We start from the raw sequence: 10,555 nt of genomic DNA on the forward strand, positions 1-10,555 counted from the left end.
TACGAAATAAAAAAAAATGATTGGGTTTCATTGGGTTTCATGTTTGTTTTAAACTCTTCTTCTTCTCTTGTTGTAACGTCCATCAACATCTGTTTTTTTGTTCATATGACTCTAGTTGCGTAAAAAGGTCTTTCCATTGCAGTTTTGAGTGCTATTCCAATCTCGCTACGCCCAAAAAACTACCTCTTGCAAGCGCAAAAATTTTTCATCGAAAAATGATGAGTTTTGATGGAACTGCCGTTTTCCCAAATAGGCAAATTTTTATGCGCAAGTTATATCAGCGCAATTAGAGGGTCAGTAGAAAGTGGCTTGTGACCTGATGAATAATTCTCATAAATGACAGGGAGAGGGCCTCCCTAATCTGACTGTAAACCATAGTCTGATACAGACCTCCACAGGTCTCCAAAAAGCTACCTCATTAAACCAAATGATATGTTCCATCATCTCAGAGTAGAAACCCAGTGTATATTCAGTCAGTCCTGTTCCATATACTTACCTGTCACTTTAAAATATTCACATACATGCCAAATGTATCTGTGCTGTATTCACATAGTACCCAACAGATGTGTAATTTTCTCCTCTCTGAATAACATTAGCTACAAGTTTAGCACCCAGCTATTTTTGGCAAATATAGAGATTATCCACATTTTATGATAATGTATTGGCTGGCTTCGTTGTTAGCACTGTCACCTCACAGCTAGAGGTTCTGGGTTTCCCCCGCCTGGGTTAATTCTCCTCCAGTGCCCTTGACAAGGTACTGGCTTAGATGTGGAGTTTGTCCCTGGGCCCTGCACAGTTAGCAGCCCACTGCTCCAAACGTACAAGGATGGGTTAAACGCACACAATGAACTCCCCTACTGGGACAATAAAGGTGAACTTTAGTGGACTTCACTTTACATTATGTTAGGCTGTCTCTGACTCTTTTATCTTTTTTTTTTTTTTTTTTTTTTAACCTTTTTTGATAACTAACAAGTAGAAAGTTGCAACATTTAGCAGAAATAAGCATCACATATGGGTGCTTCTCTGAAACTGGTCCTAAAAACAGGACATGAGGCTAAAAATTCAAATCACATGTAGACGAATGTTATGAAGCAGGTTTGGAAGCACTTTGGGTCTATTTGAAAAATAAATACTTACTGAGATAAAAGAGAAACTATTTTCCAGATAAAACACATTTTTATATTATTTTACATTATATTTAATACAAAAATCTGCATGTAACACGGTCAAAAGGACACACTACTATTTTTTAAAAAATATCTCTTTATTCTCTCACAGGTACATTTTGGTAATTGTAGTAATTATGCAAGGCAGAGTGTTTGACAAAAATGACCCCTGTTGAAAAATCATTCGCAATTTTTGTGTGTGTAAATGTTCAGGTTCTGCATGTAACGCTAGTGGACACGATGGGTTCCACACCAAACCTGGAATGAGACTGAGATTGATGAAAAACCCACGTGTGGATTAGAAAAACCACTAGGATTGACACATTTAACACAGTGTCTTTATTTATAGTCTATAGAAGACCAGTTACACACGTTTTCACATCTAATGCACTGACACCTAGGGAGATTTAATGTCTGTATTTGGGTCCTATTTTTGGACCCAATATTTGATTAAAAATCCATTGATTATGGGATGGCTCAGAGCAAGAGTATAATGTTTTGCATTTATCTGAGGTCATCATTAGGTCCATCCTGAGGGGAAATATGTCTACATGTACCTTTTATTATTGGGTCTAAAAAGCTGGAAAAATGACAGATACTAAAATAAACCTAGTTTCTTAGAAGCACCCATATAAATTCACGTATTGATATAAACCATAAGCTGGTAAGCATACCAATACAAAAAGTGCAATACATTAAACAAAAGTATAAAGTATTAACAAAAAGTAAGTTATCAAACAGTTTAGCTAATGTTTTGTAATAATATGATTTATTGTATTTATTGTTGGTTTGTTGTCCCTGTGAAACTGCTGGCTGTAGAACAAATTGCCCCTTGGGGATAATAAAGTTTACCTTGACCTTGACCTACATTTTTAATTCTTCAACGAAAATGTTGATGTTAGGGAGTGATCTGGAGAACTTTGCCTTATCGATATAATCTATATTATAAAAGCCAAGAGGCGTCGGTGTGTGTGTGTGTGTGTGTCCAGGTATTCACACTAAATCCGTACAGAGCTGACCGCTGCAGTTTGTCATACTTATGTATTTTTGGTCAACGAACAGACTAGTGGAAATGGCAAGTTGATAGGACCAATATTTTAGAAGATATTAGTAATTTTGAATACAATAGCCTTACAATCTCTTTGCTATGGCCAGAACACTTTGGCGGTGACTGCTGGACAAATGTGGTACAACATGCACAAATACACAACTGCATAAAAACTACCACATCTACAACCTGTGGATCCACACGGGTCAACATGCTCGTGTATGCGATATTTGTCCATCAGTATGATTAGACTAACTAAAAAATGTAAAGGTTTATTAGAGCATTCAAATGTAGCTATCATTTCCTTTAGAGATATTCAGATATGATTTTTGGTTTTGTTCAAAATAACTTTCTCCAGTTCCCTCCTAAACATGTTAGAGGAGGCACAGTTGAAAAATAAGTGCGAAATAGTTTCTGGCTCATTTTTTATAGAAGGTACAGTTGGAATCAATGTCAAGAAATCTGGAGAGTAAAATGGATGGAAAATCTGAAAATGAATTTATCTGATTTGAGTGTTGATACAAAATTGAAAGGGATTAAGAAACGATAGATGCCAATTCATATGATTAAACTGTGAATTCCGAACACATTTGCATTTAGGTGAGTTTTTGTGGGTGTTTTGGAGCTGCTTCCTTATATTGCTCTGTTTGTACGTTTAGGATCTGATATCCTAATGCCATTCACACTTAACAAGGGCATCTGTGGAGAAACTTTTTGGTGTCCTAAATTATATCTGATCAGTTCGATAATGCCACAAGGAATAGCTCTTACAACCCACACAAATTCTTTATATGTAATTGGGAAGTTATTCTTTTTCATAAATTCTTCATAACAATAAAGATTTCCATCATTATTAAACAAATATGTTGTAAAGATAATGCCTCTTTGAATCAATTTTTCTTTATCTTTAACAGTTATATCTCCATTATTCCATATTATAGATTTACGTGGGGGAAAAGTTGGGAACATTGTATAATTTCCATGCTAGTAAAGCCTGTAGATGACATTTTGAAAGTTTAATTGGTAATTTGGAAACATTAAGGCTGTCTCTGACTCAGATCAGTTAAATTAGATTTGATTTGTCATTATCACGTTTTGGCAGTTCATTCATTCTATTCAATCCTCTCTTAGTAAGCCAAAAACTGCATCTTCAATGGTTTTGATGATTCCAACATAAACACGTCAAATGATCACGTGAAAACAGTGTTGAGCCGTGCATTTGGTACCTGGGCCTTCAGTGGGTACTTACTGGACTTAAAGCACCTCTTAATCCCACCACTAAGACGTCACAAGTATAGAAACTATCAATACTATACAATAAACACAAAATAACAAGGCCTTACAGAGAGAGACATGAGTGGTGTTGAGTGTGAATGAATCCCATTCTGACTAAAGCTGTAAACCCAGTTCAACTCCAAACCTCTACACTCCAGTTACAACTGGACCGTGGACATCATCTGGAGCAGTTCACAATCAATATTTATCAAATAACAGGATAAAAACATACAAAACTTAAATTAAAACCATCATATCCTACTAAGCAGAGATGCTCATTATTTATCTACAGATCCATCCTCCTTTCTTTAAATCCTTCCCTGACTCTGTCCTAGAGGTGATCTGTGTGTTCCAGTTCCATCTTTAAGTCCTTTTTTATGTCCATGGAGTCCAGTTATGTCCAGTCCGATTCCTCACAGAAGTTTCTGTTCTCTTCAGGACAGAGAATGTCTGCCCCACCAGCTAGCTAGCATCGGGGTTGGCTGACCTCTCCTTACATTGTTCAGCTTTTCTGGAAAATTCCGCCTTGAAAATGTTTTAAATATATCCCAGATTAAATAATTTTCCTCTCCTCTGTCAGCCACTGTGGGTGTAAAAAAATCTACCTCAAATGTATTAATAGTTCAGTTAAATTCAATTAAATGAACTTTTTTGGCATGAATCAGAAAGAACATTGCTAAAGTCATATCAAATGAGTTTTGCTCTGACCATCCAATCAGAGGAAGGATAAATGCTGATGACATTGTGGACCAGCAAGCTGGAATCTGATTGGTTAAAGGTGCTGGAGACTTTCGTTGACCAATTTTTCATCAAATCTGTAAAACCTCAGTCATAGCCTAAGCATCATGAATCTGTCAGTCTTTCTGCGATTACTCACCTGAATCTCTTGCATTACGGTGAACAAGTAACTCAGGCATCTTTGGAATTTTTTTGTTGCGACATGCATTGTGGGAAATGGAGGCTTGTGCTGCCGCTGCAGGTGGTTTCCCACAATGCACGTTGCGACAAAAAATTCCGAAGATGCCGGAGTTACTTTCCAGTCTGAATGTGAACACATGGGTTTTGTTTATGGTGGATGGCACTTTGAAATTGTTTACCGCAATGCAAGAGATTCAGGTGAGTAATCACAGAAAGACTTACAGATTTGTGATGGTTAGGCTATGACTGAGAAAATTTGATGTGGATTTGATGAAAAATTGGTCAACGAAAGTCTCCAGCACCTTTAAAAAAAAACCATCCGGATGCAGTACAGTTTAAATTACACGAGCCTTCACTCCTCATTCTGAAGGCCCAGGGCAGATTAGATGAACCCTGGCAGCACATAGACCAGTGGCTCCTGACCCCATTTTAACACCACAAATTTCTGCTGACCCCAGACATTCAAAATGGAGACTTTTTTTTTGTTTTTTTGGCTCAAATTAATTTGTTTTCGATCATGTAATAGTTTACTATACTATGTTTCAAATACAGGTTAATTTTAGATGACATTTAGTCTATATAATGTATATTATTATGGACAGAGGCAGAAAACCCAGGTGTAGATTACTACACAAAGGGAGAACTGGATTTTCCTTGGTCAGGATATGTACGGTCAGTCCAGCTTGGATTTACAAGGAGGACAATTAATGCTGAACAAACAAGAACTCAAACTATGAATTATGAAAGAGCTGCAGCATCTGAAACTGACCACAATGAACATTTGACAGATAAACAGAACCACAGAACTGCAGTTTCACAACCACAGTTTGTCTGCTATGGATTGGGATTGTCTCTGTCAACTCAACACAGATTTTTTGTTAGAAAAGTTTTATTTTTGTCCATTTCTAGAAATTTCAGGCAACCCCATTTGAATTCCAGGCAACCTACGTGGGGTCCCAACCCCATGGTTGAAAAACACTGACATAGACACTGAAATCTGATTGGACTAAATATCTTCCATCCACATCCATGTACTGATTACAGTGGAGCCAAGAGAAACACTAAGAAATGAAGAGAATGGTCTATTGGGAATAAATTAATACAATTTCATGGAACAAATATTAGAATTTAGGTTGTAAATGTAGGTCAGTGTTTGTGATGATGTTTATGCCAGCAGAGGAGGCCTTGGCTCTGACGGACCACCACTGCTTGGAAATTAATACAGCTGTATATGATGCATTTAGTCCTGCCAAAAATGACTCTAGTCTAAATCAAAGACTCACAGCACCAACATCACATCTTCTCCACAAGCCTTTGTTTGAGACACTGAGTTGGGCCCTTCCTCAATTTAACCAGGAATTTCAACTTGATTCTCTGCTCTGTGTTGTATGACATAACCTAACAGCAGTGCGTTAGCAGTGTACTCAATTAGCATTAATACATTAGCATGGCTGCACAGTTCCGTTTCTTTATTGTCACGCCTCTAAGTGTTTTGAATTCTGAATCCTCCCTTTGAAAACTCATTCCAAAGCATTTAACTGTTGCAGCACAGCCCCCTCCCAGCCTTCCTAGTCCTCCCTCATTTTCATATTAATGGATTAGAGCATGCTGTGCTTATCTGATAGCTGTGAGGATGACTGCATTTATCTTATGGCTGTCAAATCCTCCTCTCTGGCGTGCTTACCCTGATTGCATTAGGGGAGTTTTCAGAAGATGATCAAAAGAGCTGTCCTCAGAGTCCGAGTGGCAGTCATTCATTGGGCTTTGAAGTGTCCACACTTTGAAGTCTGCCAGGCAAGAAATGATATGCAGGTCAAATGAAAGGGTCCGGGACTAAATGTAATCACAGACTGTCTCCTAGCACATCAGAAAAGAAGCCATTCACCATGGAGGCTTTGAGTCGGTTATTGTAGCTGGGCCGATTTGTCCAAAGGATGTGGTACAACTGAAAGGTTGTAATAGGCTAATTACCTATCGATGGCATTCCATTAAATCTGTTAGATATGGAGAGCAGCTGCTCCAGCCACTGCATAGGCTACTTGAATTATGTAATCACAGCACATGGAAACACAGCTTTGTGTCATGGGGAAGATTTTCCAAAACCTGAAAACAGATCCAAGAACATGTGCACAAGTCTTCTTGTCCCCAGACCACTTGGATTATAAGATCCTGAGAGGGTTTGTGGTTTGAATGTCCACTGATGCTGGGGAAGTATTGGTCCTCAATGCCTCAAAGGTCCAGTATGTAAGATTTTGCGGATTTTAGAAGGACCTAATTAAATATAATATCCATCAATTACATTTACATTTATGCATTTAGCAGACACTTTTTTCCAAAGTGACTTACAGGGGGAAAAAAATGAAAGAAAAATACTAGAATAGATTAAAAACATAAAACAGCTGTACAATTAAAACAGTGTTATACAGAAGGATAAAAGCAAAATAATAGACTACAATACAAGAATAGATTAAAAAGAGACATAAAAGCAGCTGTACACTTAAAAACAGTGAAATAAAAATACCAAATAAAAACAACAGAATAGACTTGATAATACATTTAAAATGGAATGTTTGAAAGTGCTTGAACAGGAGGTGTTCTCTGAAGAGCTGGGTCTTCAAAAGCTTCTTGAAGATAGGTAGGGACGCCCCTGTTCTGGTAGTACTTGGTATATTGTTCCACCAATGTGGAACGACCCATGAAAAGAGTCCGGATTGTCTTGTGCAAGGTTTCGGGACTGCCAGAAAACATTCCATAGACGAGCGGAGTGGTCGTGGGGCAACATAAGCTTTTATCAGCGCACCTAAGTAGGTAGGAGCAGACCCATGGAGAACTTTGTAGGTTAGGATTAATGATTTGAATTTGATGCGGGCAGCTATAGGTAGCCAGTGTAACTCAGTGAGTAAGGGGATAACGTGCCCTTTTAGGCTGATTGAAGACCAGATCCATCAGCATCATTTAATTAATAATTTTCTGTCATTTAATGAGCATATGTGTGTTTGTTAGCCATAATGACTTGTTCATATTTACAGACGGAGAAGATAACCTTCCACCAAGTCTACCATATGATCTGAGTTTTATAGTTGGAGGTATCAAGTGTTAAAGTAGAATACTGTCACCTTGTATGTAAAACCATTAAATCAGGGAGTAAATACTTTCAGAGTCATGCATCTGCTGTATGATTTTAGAGTGGAATATTCACCTTAATTAAAAATGCTGTATGTTTTTGCTAGTTGACATCACATACATGAAGGAAAATGGGGCATATTGGATAAAACAACAACAACAAAAAAAAAAGTAGAAATATATAAAATGAATAAAATAAATATGTATTTTGGGGGGGCCATAAATCAGATGTCTTTATGTTAGTGTTGTGATTAGGGTTACAATATGAATGTGACTTCTATAGAAGACAGTCCAGAACTGAGAGGACATTTGAATTTCTAAATCTACGAGGTGATGGGTGTATCTGACAAATGTGTGTTTCTTTGACAGTATTCATAATATAGTGGAAATAGTCTACATGGTGAATATGACCAGAAGGGGTGGGGGTCGATGTGATTGTCTTACAAATTTTTTAAGGATGTGTCATTGTCATCTGCAACTTGAATTGCAGATTTTTGGTGTGTGTATTGAACTGTGACAAATTATGGAGTTTATCATTACCAAGTTTTGCTTTTTTTTTTCTAATTAACTCATGACATTTTTTTTCCGTTCAGTTTTGGCTCTTAGAATTTTCAGGGATAATTGCTTCAGTCCTATCGACATGAGGACACACAGGTGAAAAGCCTGGCACAAAAGTGACAAATGGTGGGTTTTATTTGCCAGCCGTACTCCCGTCAGTACTCAGCCATTTTGGTGGGAGGGGAGGGGTGGGGATTTTTTTTTTTTTTTTTTTTGCTCTGTAGATGGTTCTCTGTTGCAGCAGTCAGTGAAGTTTGACAGAATGATAAATTGCCCTGACTGACTGTCAAGTTCCTATTCCCACACTGAGTGTTTTGTGTTTGCATTTTTTTCCCCTTTCCTGCCCCTCCTGCCAACCAGCAAACTGCCAGCTAATAATAAACTTTGTGCATCCAGTGAAGTGTGGCCATAAACAGTTTATTGAGACGATAATTTGGCTCACTATTTGTGCTCATAAAGTCAATGCATATTCTTCAATTAGAGGCAAACTGAAGCCAGTGCTTCTAACACCCTGATCATTTTGTGGACAAGTTACTAAGAAGAGGAATGAGGCTGGCATATGTCATAAGCTCAATTTATTAAAAAAAAAAAACAAAAACAAAAAATGCTCTTAAATGCTTCTGTTTAATTAACCGTGTAAAGATTGTGCTTGACAGTGAAGTCTTCAAGATTTTGCAGTGATTTGTGCATGATAACGGAGCTTGTGACTGGAAAGCCTGTTCAAATCCTCTCATCCCCTAATCAGCTGATTAAATCCAGATGTGCCGAGTGAAGGTTTCATGCTCTTCCTACCCTTATCAGCCGCTGTTGACGTTCCTTTGAACAAGGGTTGAATCCCAACTTTCCCAATGCTAAGTAACTGTTTGGAGGGACTTCTGCTGCTTTTCCACCGACAGTATCAGCACAACTCGCTTTACTTCAGCTTTACTTCACATTAAATATAGCCTCCTGTCTTGTACTGGAAATGCCAAAACAAGCCATGTCAAGGCTAGTCAATCTCATACCAGTGGAGGGAAACTGTTCTACCAACTATGACTTCTCCCACAGTCTGTACGTTAAGGTGTGTCTTAAAAATCAAGTTTGGATTTTTTTTAAGGGTAACCCCCCAAAAATGTTCCAAATGAAACTGAAAAATTGAAATTTCAAATGTGTAGGAACCCTGATCATCAACCTAAACCATCTACTGATATAAACTGCTTAATACCTGTTGATCCACTAATCCTATCAATCCATGTCATTAACTGGTGTAAAATACAGTTCTTCATCTTTTCATGGTCATCAGATATGACCCACTTGGACGTTCAGAGGCCCTGTAACATGGACCATGTAAACACTGTCATCTTCTACAACATTGATTGACCAGTAAAACCCATGGAGTTGGATCAATGACAGTGGATGGAAACACTGGGTTTGTGTTCAGTTAATGACAGATTGGACTGAAAAAGTCCCTTTTTTCAGTTTTTTCTGTTTTTGGTACAGTAATCCTCAAATATAATCTCAGCATAATGATTAAAGTACATGATCAAGAAACTGAATATAGGAAAATACCAAATTTTCACCCCAAAAAAATGCTAAATACAGATGATGATGTTATGATAAATAGTGATAAATCACATTAGAAATACAGAGAGAACACAAAATTATCACTGGCTGTTTATGGGTTAAAGCTTGTGTTAGCTTAAGTCACATGTCAGCCTGACATGGTGTTGAATACACATGGAGTGTGGCTCTGAAACACGCATAGGTCATGGGGGGGGTGAGTAGAATAGCCCTTCACACACTGTGTTTCAGACTGGTCGGTTTGGTGGATGCTGGGTAAAATAGCTTTGATAAGCTTTTTCCAGTGATAGAACTGTGACCTTTGAAAAGGCTGACTGGAATACTAGACTACACATTTAAGAGTTTCCTGTGATAGGACTCAGCTGGGATGTATTATCTCTTTCTCCCCCAGAATCTACACTGTAATTCTACTACAGACCATATTTTTGTTTTGTTGTCTTGATTTATTTAAGTGAATAAGGCATATGACACCTTAAGCAAACATGCCATCACATCCCACAGTGACTAAAAAGTGGATCCAGTAGAATTTGCTTGGTCTTGGAATGGTGGAAGCTACATAAATACAAAAACAGTGAGTTGGTATGCGTACTGTGGTGTGCATTACAGAAGTCAAATTAACATCTCTGCTGTATACACAAAGGTGACAAATGAAAGAAAAGGTTCGACTTGAGGCAACTGTGGCAGAGTGACCAAGGCCAAAGCCACAGGACACAAGTTTGAGCGTAAAACTGAGGTGAAGCAAATATGGAATTGGAACTGAAATTAGAAACAATTTTAAAAATGTCATGTCCAAGCAGTTCTCAAGTTGTAAATAAAAAAAAAAAAATCCAAGGGGATGGTGGATTTGATCATATGGAACAGATCATTAGTGCTGATGACAGAGGGTGGGAGGAGACTCAACCAACAG

The 10,555-nt window shown here is 37.8% G+C and overlaps 1 protein-coding gene across 1 annotated transcript in view; it reads left to right on the forward strand.

The window, feature by feature from the left end:
- Positions 1 to 10,555, forward strand: part of negr1 (neuronal growth regulator 1) — a 385,618-nt gene that overhangs the window by 179,028 nt on the left and 196,035 nt on the right. The gene's annotated exons all lie outside the window — the stretch shown is intronic.

Source organism: Sphaeramia orbicularis, chromosome 4, assembly GCF_902148855.1.
Source record: "Sphaeramia orbicularis chromosome 4, fSphaOr1.1, whole genome shotgun sequence".
NCBI lineage: Eukaryota > Metazoa > Chordata > Actinopteri > Kurtiformes > Apogonidae > Sphaeramia > Sphaeramia orbicularis.